Genomic DNA, 17412 nt, shown 5'->3' on the forward strand with positions numbered 1-17412 from the left:
CTTGGGGGGGTGTTGATTGGTTGGGGTGAGGGTGTGGATGTGGCTGGTAGTGCTGTGGTCTGGATGTAAGTCCTCTTGGGGTCCTCTATGTGTAGGGGGGGGGGTCCCGCAGGTCTGGGAGGGTGTCTCGCTGGTCTGGGTGGGTTGTCTATTGATCTGTTGCTCCTGTGTGAAGTGTTGGGGATACGTTTGAGAGCGATGTCCTTTAGAGTCCGGGCAAAGGTGGGCACTGCTGCCTTGTAGAGGTAGACCTGGTCATAGAGGTTGTTCAAGTCCAGGGTGGAGTGGTGGGCCAGGAAAACATTTGTTTTTGAGGCACAGTCACGGGAAATACTTGCGTTTACCCGCTGTATTGTGGCAGGGTGGAAGTCTTTTCATGGTAGCAGGGTGGAGATAACCACTTGTGCTTTGGGGAAAGTGGAAGAAGATTAATCAATCAATCCCTTCAGTACTGTGGCCACCCTTTCCTGCTGTGTTCTCAGGTCGTTTATGCCTGTGTGTATTATTATGTGGCTGGGTGACTCTAGTTGGTCCTCAGACAGAAGGTCTAGGGTGCGCTGGGTGTATTATCATGTGGCTAGGTGACCCTAGTTGGTCCTCAGACAGAAGGTCTAGGGCGCGCTGGGTGTATTATTATGTGGCTGGGTGACTCTAGTTGGTCCTCAGACAGAAGGTCTAGGGTGCGCTGGGTGTATTATCATGTGGCTAGGTGACCCTAGTTGGTCCTCAGACAGAAGGTCTAGGGTGCGCTGGGTGTATTATCATGTGGCTAGGTGACCCTAGTTGGTCCTCAGACAGAAGGTCTAGGGTGCGCTGGGTGTATTATTATGTGGCTGGGTGACTCTAGTTGGTCCTCACACAGAAGGTCTAGGGTGCGCTGGGTGTATTATTATGTGGCTGGGTGACTCTAGTTGGTCCTCACACAGAAGGTCTAGGGTGCGCTGGGTGTATTATGTGGCTGGGTGACTCTAGTTGGTCCTCACACAGAAGGTTTAGGGCGCGCTGGGTGTTTGGACACCAGACTTTAGACACACTGTGTTTGGGAAAAGTTTTTTTTCTTGTATATATTTCCCATTTGAGTCCATAAGGAGAACAATCTGTGTCTGTGTATGTCCTCAGTGCATATGGGGGGGGGGGGGGGGGGGTTGTCAGAAGGGTTATCAGGGTGCCTCAGAGAGGGTGAGAGCCCCTAGGCTTGGGGTTCTTCATTTGTCTGTTCTGCTGTGATGTCGACGCTATGGTCAGGGTCTGGTGTGGACTGTTCTGCTGTGGTGTCAAGACTTTTGTTGGGTGCTGAGGTGGGCTGTTCTGCTGGCTTCTCTGCGGGGGTGGCCACCTCTCTAGTGGGTTGTTCTCTGTCACACACCATCCCCCTCAACCAGCCGTCTGATCCTCTCCTCTAGTGCGCTGTTCTTCTCCTGCTCCTGCTCTTTCTCCTGTTGAAGTTGTCTCACCGCTGTCCAGAGTGTAGATATGTCTCTCTCCACCTCCAGCACTCCGGGTCTGGTTAAGAGAGTGTTGTTGTGCTGGACTGTTGTCTGGGTCTGTGCTGACTGGAGTGTGTTCACCTGCTGTTCCAGCTCCACCTGCCTTACCTCCAGCTGGGTAAATGCATCCTTCATTTCAATGAGAGGGTAGTACTCTGTGCTGGGAGGTTGACTTTCCGCAGGGGGTGGCTCGTCTGTGGGGTTATATAATGAAGAGGTCTGGTCTGACCCGCTCGGGGTGGGGGTATCTTTCTCAAGGGAGAGCTTCTCCTGCTGGGCTAATTCTTTGATTAGGTGAAAGTCCAGCTGAAACTGTTTGGGGTTGCCCTGTACCATTACTGTTCCAGACTTATAGAGATTTATATTAGCTGACTCAGAGATCTCGTTGTCAAGTATCCCGAGTTTCCACCCCTCGTTAACACCCCCTCTCTTAACAAAGGGGTAGTGTGCTAATATAGCACTCTGCCATGCCAGGGGATGGTTTGTGTGTAAGATGAGGTTGCTGATGTTCCCATTTTTGTAATAGTCAGCAAAAAGTGTCTCTTGATTTTCCATAATGAGCTTCATTTTGTGATCTTTTCTTGCCTTATCATTCTTTACATACAGGGTACTGTATTTTAATTACCTCTGAACAGCAGGAGGCAGCTTCTAAGGCCTCTCTTGCCATTGTTGGGCTAAAGGGCTTTGACACCTCTCACTTGACACGTCAGTGCTAATTGAAGCTGTATCAAGCTTGGCAGCCTTAATTTAGCATTCAGTCCTTATAAAGTAATGTAATGTATATCTCTTCTTTGCTTTTGGAAATAAAATATAGTTTCAGACTAAACATTACTCACTCAGTTCCAGGTTGGATGGTGTTTTCAGGTTTCTGTTGTTTTCCAGAGAATTTGCTGTATAGCTTTGGAATAATAATCTTTGGTAGTTGTAAGCCTTCCATGTGATTCCGTAATTCCGTCCAAAATCAGGTTGTAGGTTTTGAGTTTTGATTTGGCGTAATGGTTATGTTGTAGAGGGAATTCAAGAGGCTTTATTGGCATGGGAAACATATTAACATTGCCAAAGCAAGTGAGGTAGATAATATACAAAAGGGAAATAAACAATCAAAATTAACAGTAAACATTACACATACAGAAGTTTCAAAAGAATAAAGACATTACAAATTTCATATTGTGTATGTATACAGTGTTGTAACAATGTACAAATGGTTAAAGTACACAAGGTAAAATAAATAAGCATAAATATGGGTTGTATTTACAATGGTGTTTGTTCTTCACTGGTTGCCCTTTTCTTGTGGCAACAGGTCACAAATCTTGCTGCTGTGATGGCACACTGTGGAATTTCACCCAGTAGATATGGGAGTTTATCAAAATTGGGTTTGTTTTCAAATTCTTTGTGGATCTGTGTAATCTGAGGGAAATATGTGTCTCTAATATGGTCATACATTGGGCAGGAGGTTAGGAAGTGCAGCTCAGTTTCCACCTCATTTTGTGGGCAGTGTGCACATAACCTGTCTTCTCTTGAGAGCCATGTCTGCCTACGGCGGCCTTTCTCAAAAGCAAGGCTATGCTCACTGAGTCTGTACGTAGTCAAAGCTTTCCTTAAGTTTGGGGCAGTCACAGTGGTCAGTTATTCTGCCACTGTGTACTCTCTGTTTAGGGCCAAATAGGGTTCTAGTTTGCTCAGTTTTTTTGTTAATTCTTTCCAATGTGTCAAGTAATTATCTTTTTGTTTTCTCATGATTTGCTTGGTTCTAATTGTGCTACTGTCCTGGGGCTCTGTGGTGTGTGTTTGTGAACAGAGCCCCAGGACCAGTTTGCTTAGGGGACTCTTCTCCAGGTTAATCTCTCTGTAGGTGATGGCTTTGCTATGGAAGGTTTGGGAATCGCTTCCTTTTAGGTGGTTTTAGAATTTAACGTCTCTTTTCTGGATTTTGATAATTCGTGGGTATCGGCCTAATTCTGCTCTGCATGCATTATTTGGTGTTCTACGTTGTACATGGAGGATATTTTTGCAGAATTCTGCATGCAGAGTCTCAATTTGATGTTTGTCCCATTTTGTGAAGTCTTGGTTGGTGAGCAGACCTCAGACCTCACAACCATAAAGAGCAATGGGTTCTATGACTGATTCAAGTATTTTTTAGCCAGGTCCTAATTGGTATGTTGAATTTTATGTTCCTTTTGATGGCATGGAATGCCCTTCTTGCCTTGCCTCTCAGATCGTTCACAGCTTTGTGTAAGTTACCTGTGGCGCTGATGTTTAGGCCAAGGTATGTATAGTTTTTTTGTGTGCTCTAGGGCAATGGTGTCTAGATGGAATTTGTATTTGTTGTCCTGGCGACTGGACCTTTTTTTTAACACCTTTATCTCTCTCTCTCTGGCTCTCCTAATCTCCTAATCTCTTTCTCATCTCTTTCTCATCTCTCTTTCTCATCTCTCTCATCTCTCTCTTTCTCATATCTCTCTTTCTCATCTCTCTCTGTCTCATCTCTCTCTTTCTCATATCTCTCTCTCTCATCTCTCTCTTTCTCATCTCTCTCTTTCTCATCTCTCTCTTTCTCATCTCTCTCTTTCTCATCTCTTTCCCTCTCATCTCATCTCTCTCTTTCTCATCTCTCTTTCTCATCTCTCTTTCTCATCTCTCTTTCTCATCTCTCTTTCTCATCTCTCATCTCTCATCTCTCTTTCTCATCTCTCTTTCTCATCTCCCATCTATCTTTCTCATCTCTCTCTTTCTCATCTCTCTCTTTCTCATCTCTCTCTTTCTCATCTCTCTCTTTCTCATCTCTCTCTTTCTCATCTCTCTTTCTCATCTCTCTCTTTCTCATCTCTCTCTTTCTCATCTCATCTCTCTCTTTCTCATCTCTCTCTGGCTCTCTCTCCTAATCTCCTCATCTCTTTCTCATCTCTCTCTTTCTCATCTCTCTTTCTCATCTCTCTCTTTCTCATCTCTCTTTCTCATATCTCTCTTTCTCATCTCTCTCTTTCTCATCTCTCTCTTTCTCGTCTCTCTTTCTCATCTCTCTTTCTCATCTCTCTCTTTCTCATCTCTCTTTCTCATCTCTCATCTATCTTTCTCATCTCTCTTTCTCATCTCTCTCTTTCTCATCTCTCTCTTTCTCATCTCTCTCTGGCTCTCTCTCTCCTAATCTCCTCATCTCTTTCTCATCTCTCTCTTTCTCATCTCTCTTTCTCATCCCTCTCTCTCATCTCTCTCTCTCATCTCTCTTTCTCATCTCACTCTTTCTCATCTCTCTCTTTCTCATCTCTCTCTTTCTCATCTCTCCCTCTCCGCAGCTCCAGGCCTCTGTATTCTCCCCTCTTTCCCCTACTAATTCTCCCAGCCCTTCTTCCTCCTTGCTTGCAGCAATAAATTACACACTAACTCAATGTACATCTCTTTGTTCTCCCCGCCAGATAATTCAATTCATTTTAGCCAGGCTCTGCATTCCCAATGATGAATGCATTGACTATGCAATTAAACAGGCCTATGCATTAAAGCGCACGTACTAAGCTCCTGCACACACACATGCACGCACCTAGGACACATGCATGTACGCACGAACTCACGCACACACACATGCAAAAACGCACGTACAGTAGCACACATCAATTCACACACAGACACTATAGTTCCCTGTCCAAATGTATAAAGCCATGAGATTAAGGCACACAAGAATGTCATTGAAAAATATGACGATGGAACATCAATATACCTCGCCTTAACCACGTTCAACATTCAATTTATCAAACAAGCCTTCAGATTATTGTGGCAACCTACAACATGTGCTCTACCTTGCTTACAGCTCTTTCAGTGAACAGGTAAAGAGAATATAGCATATCAATATGTATTCTATAGCCACATTTCTATGATGCCCCATTTCAGTCCTGGTTCCTGGTGGCACACCTGACGTACTGCACACAAACATGAACATGTCTCCCATTACTGCATAAAAACAGTAGCAGAGGCATGGCTTTGTTGTTAATTAACCAGGTCTTATTATGGTCCAAATAACCCAATGTCTCTGCCACACCCAGTAGACTGAGATGGAGAGAGATGTGGAGCTGGTCCAGTATGAGGAGGATGTCAGCTGTTAAGCCAGGCTGGGACTGGGATGGTCTGTCTAACCCCTGGGCTCAGAACAGGCTGCTATCTTAAAGGTGACCTCTCAGACCTTGGAGCACTGCTACTGAGTTCTCTGTCTCCAGTGTCCTCCATCTTCTCCTCCCTCTGGGTCTGTCTGTGTCTGTCTAAGGCTTCCTGTGGTTTGATTAATGTTTGCTCAACAACATCCCGTCTGCATCCGCTCTCACCTCACTGTCACGACTAGAGGGGAGTGTCAGTCAGTCAGTCCATTAGTCAGTCAGTCAGTGGTCAGACTCAGGACATATTCAATTCTGGGTTTGGTTGGTTCTTTGTGAGGGCTTGTGGGTCAGACCTGCGACCAGGTTTACTGTATGAGGTCTGACTAGCTCATACCAGTATTATTACTATTTATAGAACCTACTTATAGCACTATGCAGAGATACTGATCAAAGCCAAGGACATGGTTGAGATGAGTTGATAGTAGTGGAATCAAAAAGGAAGAAATGGTCAAAGGTCTGGGAATCTCCATTTCTGGCACCTGAGCAGCTCATTGTCCCCACAACGAGCACCCACTTTAAATGCTGGAGGATTGTGAGAAGGCACTGGGTGATTAATGATGCGTGTGTAAACAAAACCCTTAAAACAAAAGCTAGAGTGTAAAGAACAGAGATAAGGCTCGACTCCAGTCAAGTTTGGCATCATCCCTCTACCACTAACAACCTCTACTGTCACATGGTGACAACCCGGTTATGCACTTTCATTCTTTAAATGAAACCAAATAATTGTGAGAGGAACTGACCTGTCTTCATTCTTTGAATAAATAAAAACGTGTGATCTGCTTAAAATATGGACAATGCCATTATGGATTTAGTTTAAATAGACCACTTGTTATTGTGCCATGCTGTGGCTAGCTGTAAATGTTAAAATGGCTGTTGTGAGTTAAAGCAGGGGAGAGAGATTGACCCAACCTGTGTTGGTAGAAAAAAAGAACCATTTAGAAAATAGTCCATGTAAAGAAACCTGCATTGACACAGTAATGGGCTCCTATTCAAGTTTTAATGTCACATGCACAAGTACAGTGAAATTATTTTCTTGAAAACACCAAAAATGCAGTAATCATTAACAATGTAATGCAAAAAATATCAAAGTAGAACAAAAACACACACAAAAATAAGAAGAACATGACATGGTAAGCAAGAATACTATATATAGGGTCAGTTTCAGTACCATGTTTAAAGTGTGCAGGGATATTAGATCTACAGAGGTAGATATGTATCGAGGTACGGTGACTAGGCATCAGGATATCTGATTAAACAAAGTAGCAGCAGCGTGTATGATGATTGTATGTGAGTGTGTGTGTAGAGTCAGTATAAATATATAAGCATATTATGTGTGTGAGAGCAAATGATGGAGTGAGTGTTTGTATGTGTGTTGGAGTATCAGTGTGTGTAATGTGTAGGGCCCTGTGAGTGTGCATAGAGGCAATGCAAAAATAAGAATAAAATACAAAGGTCAACTCAGTCCATGTAGCCATTTAGTTAGCTATTTAGTTAGCTACTTAGTTAGCCTTTTAGTTAGCTATTTAGCAGTCTTATGGCATTGGGATAGAAGCTGTTCAGGAGCCTGTTGGTATCAGACTTAATGCACCGGTACCGCATGACGTGCGGAAGCCGTCTATGGCTTGGGTGGTTGGAGTCTTTAAAGGGCCTTCCTTCCACACCGCTTGCTATGGAAATCCTGGATGGCAGGGAGCTTGGCTCCAGTGATGTACTGGGCTGTCCGCACCACAATCTGTAGCACCATGTGATTGAGGGCGGTGCTTTTTTCAGCCAGTCAAGGTGCTCTCAATGCTGCAGCTGTAGAACTTTTTGAGGATTTGAGGGCCCATACCAACACTTTTCAATCTCCTGAGAGGGAAGAGATGCTGTTGCGCATTCTTTGCGACTGCTTGTGTTTGTGGATCATTTTAAGTTCTTAGTGATTCATCATTGAGGAACTTAAAGCTCTCCACCTTCTCCACTGCAGCCCTGTCGATGTGGATAGGGTCGAGCTCGCCCACCCCCCCATTTCTTGTAGTCCACGATCAGACCCTCGGTCTTACTGACATTGAGGGAGAGGTTGTTGTTCACCACCCTGCCAGGTCACTGACGACCTCTCTGTAGGCTGTCTCATCGCCGCCGGTGATTAGGCCTTCCACAGTCTTGTCGTCAGCAAACTTGATAATGGTGGTGGAGTCATGTGTGGTCACTCAGTCATGGGTGAACAGGGAGTACAGGAGAGGACTACGCACACACCCCTGTGGGGCCCATGTGTTGAGGGTCAGCGTGGCGAAGTGCTGTTGTCTACCCTCACCACCTGGGGTCGGCCTGCCACTTGCATGACACGATGCTGTACAAATCAGAAACCCTTTTCACACAGAATAATCAGTTACTCATATTTAAATGATTAATCTCCCATTGTCACATGAGCAAACAATGTCTTCGGGACACACACGGCAAGTGGGTAAAAGGTAAGTCATGTTAGATATGATTGTGCTAGATTTTTTTCTACCTATTCAGGTATTTGGGCAGGTTTAACATGATCTCTTATCTTTACAGAGGACACTTCCTGCTCTTTCTTCTTTTTGCTTCCTTATGGATGTGTGGTTCCTTCCACTGGATGGGATGATCCTCTGGAAGATCAGGACTATCTATCCTCCCTGTTCCTATATTAGCTAGTTAGTAGTGGTCATGTGTTAAACTCATATGATAGCATGCTTCCTGTGACGAGACGTATCTTGGGTTACAGGGTGATTGAAGCTGAAACCCAGGTAGGTGGGCATCATATTCTACCGGGCTCTTGAAGCTTCTCCTAATTCATATGACCTATTTCCAAGAGGGTGCAAAAGTTGAGACTGATTTTTCAGTGAGTACAGAGAACCTCGTTCTCCCCCATTTTATTCTGAAGAGGAGTCAGTGTGTCAACCTGTGGGGTTATAGCCTGGTGTTTACATAATGGAGGAGATAGCTTCCATGTCCTCCCTCTCAAATACTTTAGATAGGGCCTAGTTCCACTCCCCCGGTCCATACAATTCACTATTTGTGGGCTGTGTCTCTTTCCAGCCAGCAGCGCTCACCACATAGTGAGGCAGCTAAATCATTGAGAATGCATCACGTCATGTCTAATCCTCAGGAAGGTCTAAGGAACTAACGGGTCACATTGAGGGGAATAATTCTGGGTCAGAAAAGGGAGATTGAAATGAATAGGTTGAGCGGCTCAGGCTCAGAGCTGTAGCCAGCCAGCTACCTTTCTTGTTGACTGAACACTGTAATGTTAGTTGCATGGATCTTGCCATCTCCATCTCCCATTCCTCTGATGTGCTCATGTTAAGCCTGGTAGGGTCACAGATGCTGTAGGTCAAAGAGAAACCAAAGCAGAGCACAGCAGCCATTGTATTACTACCTACAGCAATAAAGCGTGGGCCTGTTGGCAGTGCACATTAAACATCCATCGTAGCTCTACGGACAGTGTTTTTATCAACACAGTACGCTGCACCTCTAATATTTCTGCATTACATCACATCACATTAATTGTGCAGCAGTACTGACATACTCTGGCTCCTGTCTCCTCGGCCCTGTACATCTCTGAGGTTAATGCAAGAAATACTGTTTTCAATTCAACTTTTGCTTTCAAAAGCGGCTCAAACATAGAACATGTAATGATAATCTTCATAGCCATTGAATTCTACCTTGCATTATAGGGACATAAGTATTCAAAACGAGTATTCAACAATGCCATGGTATAAATGGGTGGTTCGAGACCTGAATGCTGATTGGCTGACAGCCATGGTATATCAGAACGTATACCACGGGTATGACAAAACAACTTTTTTACTGCTCCAATTACGTTGGTAACCAGTTTATAATAGCAATAAGGCACCTCTGGGTTTGTGGTATATGGCCAATATACCACAGCGAAGGGCTGTATCAAGGCACTTCTCATTGCGTCGTGCTTACGAACAGCCCTTAGCTATGGTATATTGGCCATATACCACATCTCCTCGTGCCTTATTGCTTAAATATAGTATCATGATCATATTCATTGTTGCAATGGTTTATTGTTTATAGACTATAAATATCAGGTTTCTCTTCACAAAAGGGTACAAAATTATTGATCAGATTTTCTTCTATAAGCTTTTCGTATCTCATGATACAGGTGTTTCAGTGTGTGTGTGTACTGTATGTATCAGTGAGCTTCATTAGAGCGAGCAGTCAGTCCAGCCAACCACTCTTCCCATCGACCGCACAGCGTTGCCCGTCTCTTAGCAACAGGAGAAGTGCCTGTGGCCGGCAGTTAACTTTCCGCCCGGGTCTGTGATTTCTCCTGCTTTGGGTGAGGTGACTTTCATGTGTGATATGCGTTTGAGCGATCTCTTCCTCCCCCCTCCTTCATCCCACACCCCTCCCCTCACCAATGGTGCTGTCGGGGTGTGTCGTGGCAGAGAGGAGCAGCCTTGCTGTCGGAAAGCATTGGTTCTGATTCCTGTTCACTATCTCCCCAACGGCAACGTCTCTTTGAAATAGGGAAGACATAAAAGAGCAGGATCACAGTGACTGCTCACTGACTCTGCTATAACGAGAGGAAGTTCTGAGAAACCCAGTGAGAGAGAGGGGAGGGGAGAGACAGGGGTAGTGACGGAGGAAAAGAGAGAGAAAAATGTAGAGAAAAACATTTGAGAAGAGAAGCAGAGAGATGGGAAGTGGAAAGAGAGTTAGGTAAAAAAATATTCAATCCCTTTGACTTTTTCCCAGAAATGTTGTGTTACAGCCTGAATTTAAAATGGATCACATTTAGATTTTTTTTTGTCACTGATCTACACACAATACCCATAATGTCAAAATATATACATGTTTTTATGTTTATAAATTAATACAAAATGAAAAGTTGAAATGTCTTGAATCAATAAGTGTTCAACCCCTTTGTTATGGAAAGCCTAAATAAGTTCAGGTGTAAAAATTTGCTAAGTCATATAATAAGTTGCACTGACTCACTCTGTGTCCAATAATAGTGGTTAACATGATTTTTGAATGACTAGCCCATCTCTGTACTCCACACATTCAATTATCTGGAAGGTCCCTCAGTCAAGTAGTGAAATTCAAGCACAGATTTAACCACAAAGACCAGGAAGGTTTTCCAATCCTTCGCAAAGATGGACACCTATAAAATAAAAAAGCAGACATATCCTTTTGAGCATGGTGAAATGATTAATTCGGCTTTGGATGGTGTATCAATACACCCAGTCACTACAAAGATACAGGCATCCTTCCTAACTCAGTTGCTGGAGAGGAAGGACACCGCTCAGGGTTTTCACCATGCAGCCAATGGTGAAAACTTAACTGTGTGCATAACTGTGTGTTTTAATCAATTATTTGGTGACATATGAATATATTTTGTATAGTTTATTCTAAAAATGAACTTTTTTAACGTTTCACAATTTTTATTTTGAAGCTCTTCTGAGGAGCTTCCACTGTGTTATAGGTTTGCTTTTCATCGACATGGACTGGGGAGTTTTTCAGGATAAAAATAAACGAAATAGAGCTAACAGGCAAACTCCTAGAGGACAACCTGGTTCAGTCTGCTTTCCAAATTCACCTTTCAGCAGGACAATAACCCATCTTCCCCTAAACCTTGAATACACTACAAGTTTGCATTTCCTGTTGTGCAGGAAAACTATCAGTAACAAAAGGCTGATCAAAGTAAGATCCTGCATCTGTATAATACATCTGTATTAACTCGAAGCGATGAGTGTAGTAAGTCAGTCATCTACGCTGTATCAACCTAAGGACATATCACATGGCCCGTACTGCTGAAGAGCGGTAGAGCTCTCCATAGCGGCAGACATTTTCAACACTTCATTCATACCAAAGAGCCACTTTCATAATTCATCACAGTCTCCTCACAGCCACTCTCTGCAACAGGCTAAATGTTTTCAACACCCTTCAAACCCTTCACACACACCACACACACCACACACACACACACACACGCACACACACACACACGCACACACGCACACACGCACACACACACACACACACACACATAATTTTCCCAGGCTAAAAACACTTAAGATTAAGAGAGGGATAAACCCTAACCCTAGCTTCATGTCCACACCCTGGTCCAACCCTAACCCTAGCTTCATGTCCACACCCTGGTCCAACCCTAACCCTAGCCTACGGGCTCTACACGGAGGTCCGTTTGCATCGTGTTCCAAAAATTCAGCCGTACAAATGTACGCATAACTATTTAGAGATGGACGCATTGTTTAGACGGTGCAGAGCCCCTTAACCCTACCCAGCAATAACTATTTTATAACCAATCCAATATAATTGTATGATGATAAAATCACAGGAGGTTGGTGGCACCTTAGTTGGTGACAATGGGTTCGTGGTAATGGATGGAGTGGAATCAGTGGAATGGTAACAAATACATCAAACATATGGTTTCCAGGTGTTTGATGCCATTCCATTTACTCTGTTCTGGTCATTATTATGAGCCGTTCTCCCCTCAGCAGCCTCCTGTGGATAAAAGTAATCTATATTTATTGAGTTTAATGGCAGCCCTCTCGGAACCCCATAGTGACCCAGGATGTGTCTATTCAGCAGCCCAGTGCTCAGTCACTCTAAAAGGCAGGCCTCAGAGTGCTATATGGCTGGCCGTGTGCGCTGGGCTCAGAGAGTCTAAGGTCCTGTGCGACTCTGTGTGTATGATCTTTCATTGTGCCAAGGGGATATGGGTTTGAAAAGGCTAATTTGGGTTTAAGGGCACTGGGCCCCTCGCCAGCCACACCAATCTCATATGCCATTCATCATAGTGTAGCTATCTTCAACTTCCAGACTGCCACACAGAAACACACAAACAACATGTACGCGCACACAAACACACACATGCATGCACTGACACAACACACACAGTAACACACGGTATATGCACACACACAAAATAACATTCTCACTCACACACTGTCATGGAGAACAGAGAGGGCTGACTCATCATCAGAGTGTGGTTGTGTGTGTGTGTGGAAGTGTGTATTAGAAGGATCATGGCATCCCTCGCTGGTTGTAACGGCCTGTGAGCTGAGTGTCTCTGTCCTCTGATCGTGTCTCACAGCAGTGAAACCTAAACTCAGGCCAAAACTGTCTCAACTCATCATGTGACTGGGTTTGTCTGTGTTTGTCTAATACATGTGCATGCATGTCTGTGTGTGTGTGTGTGTGTGTGTGTTATCTCATCTCCGCCTTCACTACTCTCTCCTGTTTGCATGTTTGCAAAAACCCATAAAATGTCCCGATCCCATTTATATCACGAATGAATAGTTCAGATTAATAAATAGGTATATTGCATCATGGTAAAGTAAATTCCAAGTAGGAATTTAGATGGTCTTCATGATCAGGGGAAGAGTAGAAATGAAACTACAGAGGGATAAACCAACCAACCCCCCATCCTTCCTTTACTAGAACATCCATAGACAAGACAGAGGCTTAAACCGGTTTAAACTGACCCAAACTGGCTTTTTTCTCCAGATGGCAACGTGATTTTTTCTTCCTTTTTTCTTTCTCCCTTTCTCCAATCGGAAGGCCATTTTTAACTCTCTTTGCTTCTCACTCTTTGTTGTTGAAATCGTGGCTCCTGGTTAGAGTTCAGTCAGGAGCTCTGGAAGGGTTGGATGGGGGCGTATGGTAGTATCAATGCCACAAATAGCTTTTCACTCCTCTATTTCCCCCCTCTTCTCTTTCTCTCCCTCATACTTTCGACTCTGTCGTTTCCACCCCTCTCCATCTGCAGTCTGACCTCTGCTATTCTTTACTCTGATTCCAGCGTGTTCAAAGGCGGCAGGATGTCAGTAATTGGAAGGGATGTGATGGAGCGGGGGGCCCCTCCTCTGGGCTGGGAGGCCCCCAGTCCTGGAGAGGTCAGGGGGAGCCTGTCTCACTCTGACATGCAGGCCTGGACAGCAGCACCCAGCCAGCCACAACAGGCCCCAGGCAGGCAGGCAGCCTGCTAAGCAGCACTCCAGCAGTGAAGGAGCAGTGTCTGTCTGCAGCCGCTCCTCACCAGTCAAGAATTAACTGAACCTTTGAGAGGTTTCCTGCTGTGTTCTGTTCTGTTCTCCTGCACTCAGGGGGATGCAGGGAGCATGGGTGAGACAGGGAGCATGGGTGAGACAGGGAGCATGGGTGAGACAGGGAGCATGGGTGAGACAGGGAGGCTTCAGAGCGGTAGATGAACACACCTGCTAGTACAAACACACTCAAACACGGCCATACAACTTCCTTTGGACTGACCCTTGGTTACTAGAGCTTACACTCACTATGACTGCCCAATGGCAAGTTAGCAATATGCTAATGGTCTTGTCTCTGCCCTGTCCTCCTCCTGTCCTCTTAAGGGAACATCTCTGCCTTCCGCATGTCTCTAATCAGATCTGTGTGCCAGGGGGAGCCCGGAGAGAGCCCCATCTTTCCCCGACGCAGCCTCTCTGTCCCTCAGACACGGCAGGGCGATTAGCACACCTCTTCACAGCAGCTCAGACCACAGAGGCGTGGAGAGGTCGGCTGTTTTAACCACATCACCTTCAGAGAAAGATGTCTGGACTGCATCAACACCAACAAGCACCCTCGTGAGTCTCTCTCTCTCTCTCACACACACACACACACACACACACACACACACACACACACACACACACGCTGCCCTCAGCCAATATCATGGTTGAGGGCTGTCCATTGGGGAATCACCCAGCCACCCACCTCATCAGCCCAGGACACAGAGACACCATCGCCTAGCTCCTAAATGCTAACAGGAGGTGTCTCTTTGCCATGTGGGATTACCACGGGAACATGTTAGCACCACAGTACTTCCTCCTTCTACACCCTAAAACTCCTTCCCCCCTCCAAAAGGTATGTTGCTGTTTGGCATTTAGGCAAGGACAGGGCGGCGGTGGGAGGTGAGTCTGGTGCCTGGCTCCGTTACCATCATGTTGCCCCTCCATGGCTATCTCTGTCCCTCTGGGACGTGACAAACTGTACCCACACCTCCATGGCTATCTCTGTCCCTCTGGGACGTGACAAACTGTACACACACCTCCATGGCTATCTCTGTCCCTCTGGGACGTGACAAACTGTACACACACCTCCATGGCTATCTCTGTCCCTCTGGGACGTGACAAACTGTACCCACACCTCCATGGCTATCTCTGTCCCTCTGGGACGTGACAAACTGTACCCACACCTCCATGGCTATCTCTGTCCCTCTGGGACGTGACAAACTGTACCCACACCTCCATGGCTATCTCTGTCCCTCTGGGACGTGACAAACTGTACCCACACCTCCATGGGGGATAAGATCTCCCGCCATGCTGTTCGCTCTTCCACACTTCTGCCCCTCCAGACTTCTCCTTTTGGTCTGTCTCCTCTATCCTAACTGATTAGTCTTTGTGTGTCCGGGAGGGATAGGGAACCTTATTGTGCAGTAACCCTCTATACAAGTTAGTACATTTGTTATAGAGCATTATCAAGTAGAATGCCATGTCATTTGTGTTCTAGATGTTTAAGTTGTCATATTAGATCCTGTATATGCAGTTGAATGTTTTTTCTTTGTCATCCCAGCCGTCCCTAGTGAAGACTCCTGACTGGGGTGGATGAAAAGGTGACACGGTGTAGCTGACACAAGTAGGGGCACGGAGGGGGGAGGCATGTTACACCCTTTGAAACAGGAGCAGAGGGACTGAGGGAATTCAGGACACCTGAGCCGGCAACCTGAGCCTGGAAGAAAGAGAAACCCTGATCCCAGGGGAGAGTGTCGGTGGGGGGGTCTAGTCTGGATAGGACTGACTGGGGCCAACTACAGGGCGAAGACGATCGCTCACCACACACGCTAAGAGGATGGGGTTTCAGCAGGATAGTATTAACAGGTGAGTTGGAGGAGAGGTTGAGTCACTCATTACAAACACACACACTTCTCATTCAGACCTACAGTACATACAGTAGATTACATTTCTATATCTAGAATTGGTTAGACAAGGTGTCATGCAATGCTTTTGAAAGCTTTATGTCGGCCCCTCTCAGTCAGTATGGAGTCCAATGTTCATCCGCCATCCATTCCTGTGTTATCTCTTCCAGGCTGTACAGCAGCGGGCCATATAGGAGTCAGTGAAGCGGAAGGAATGTGAGGTATGTTCAGGGCCCCGACTGTCAGACGTTTTTGGGTGTCTCAGGAGGGTGGTCAGTGCCCACCCCAAGGCCTGCAGGCTGATGCACCAACACAAGCATAAAGAAGGCCTTGTTTAATGCTCTCTCTATCCCTCTCTCGCTGTCTTCCTTATCTCTCTGTCTCCCACATGCACTCACGCATGTATGTGGGAGAGAGAACACACACACACACACACACACACACACACACACACACACACACACACTCATAAACAGGCTAAATGGGCAAAAGTGATAATTATACAAAACGTAATTAGTTTCCAGGGATTAAAACTGCTGATTTGGAGAGGGAAGGAAATGCTAACAGCTTGGAACCATGATTATATTCTGTGTGGGTATGAAACTGGGGTTAATACCTGAGATGAAACAAACAGCTTAAAAGTCCCAAACCTCTTTTGTGCCTGCCAGGGGATTGTAGCTGCATGCTAAATACAGCACAAACACACCAGATACACACAATATATCCACCATTTATTCAAGAGAAACATATTCATTTTACTGGGCTTTATGGACCACTGTACATCAATTGCAACACACAAAAGATGATAGACTGTATGCATACTAGTGTCCCACTGAGCTGAAAAAAATCACACTGTTCAATGATAAATTAGGCTTTTAAAAATGTCTTTCTTTCTCTTTTTCCCTCGTTCCTTCACTCTTTCTTCTCCCTACTTCTTGCGTATGTTGCTAATGTACACCCCGGCATTGAGAGTGTTTGTGCCTGCAGTGGGAGTCAGATATTAGGTTGCTCATTTGGATAGCTCATTGACTGCTATCAGATGACAGGTCAATGACCTTAATGACCAGGGAGCAGCACAGACCAGGGATGGAGAGAAGAGAGGAGGAGGAGAGAACGATGAGAGGAGGAGGGGAAGGAACTATACACCAACATGGCTGCTGAATAGAACATCAACATGGCTGCCAAAGTCCTTTTCAGGTGTAACGACATTAGACACAGATACAACAATACTTAAGTAATGTTTGAAGTAATCAGAGTGGTGTGATGCAGTGGTGTGTTGTGATGGTCTCAGGCCCTTCTCATTTACATGTTGTTGATGAGGGGTGGTCAGCCATTGAGCTGCAGAGGGGAGAGGGGGCAGCTCCTGCAGCGCTCCTGTCAGACCAGGTCATTAACAAAACGATGGGTCGGGGAATAGGGGGCCAAGGTTGATTGGTTTCCTCCAGCCGTCAGCAACGAGTAGACCTAGAGATCACAGCCCTGCCTGCCTGCAGCAGCATCTCCTAGCCCTGCGTGCAGACCTGCAGAAAGACAGCTCACTCTCTTTAACATGCCTATGACTGATGTAGGGTTTGCCTGACGAGCCTATTCCTGCAGACTGCAGTGGACAGACTAGGATTCTTTGTTACACCCTGATCTGTTTTACCTGTCTTTGTGTTTGTCTCCACCCCCCTCCAGGTGTCGCCCGTCTTCCCCATTATCCCCTGTGTATTTATACCTGTGTTTTATGTTTGTCTGTAGCCAGTTCACCTTGTTTGTCAAGCTTACCAGCGTTTGTCCTGTCAGCTGCTGTTTTTTCCAAGCCTCTCTTTTTCTCGCCCTCCTGGTTTTTGACCCTTGTCTGTCCTGACCCTGA

This window comes from Oncorhynchus kisutch, linkage group LG8, assembly GCF_002021735.2.
Source record: "Oncorhynchus kisutch isolate 150728-3 linkage group LG8, Okis_V2, whole genome shotgun sequence".
Classification (NCBI taxonomy): Eukaryota; Metazoa; Chordata; class Actinopteri; order Salmoniformes; family Salmonidae; genus Oncorhynchus; species Oncorhynchus kisutch.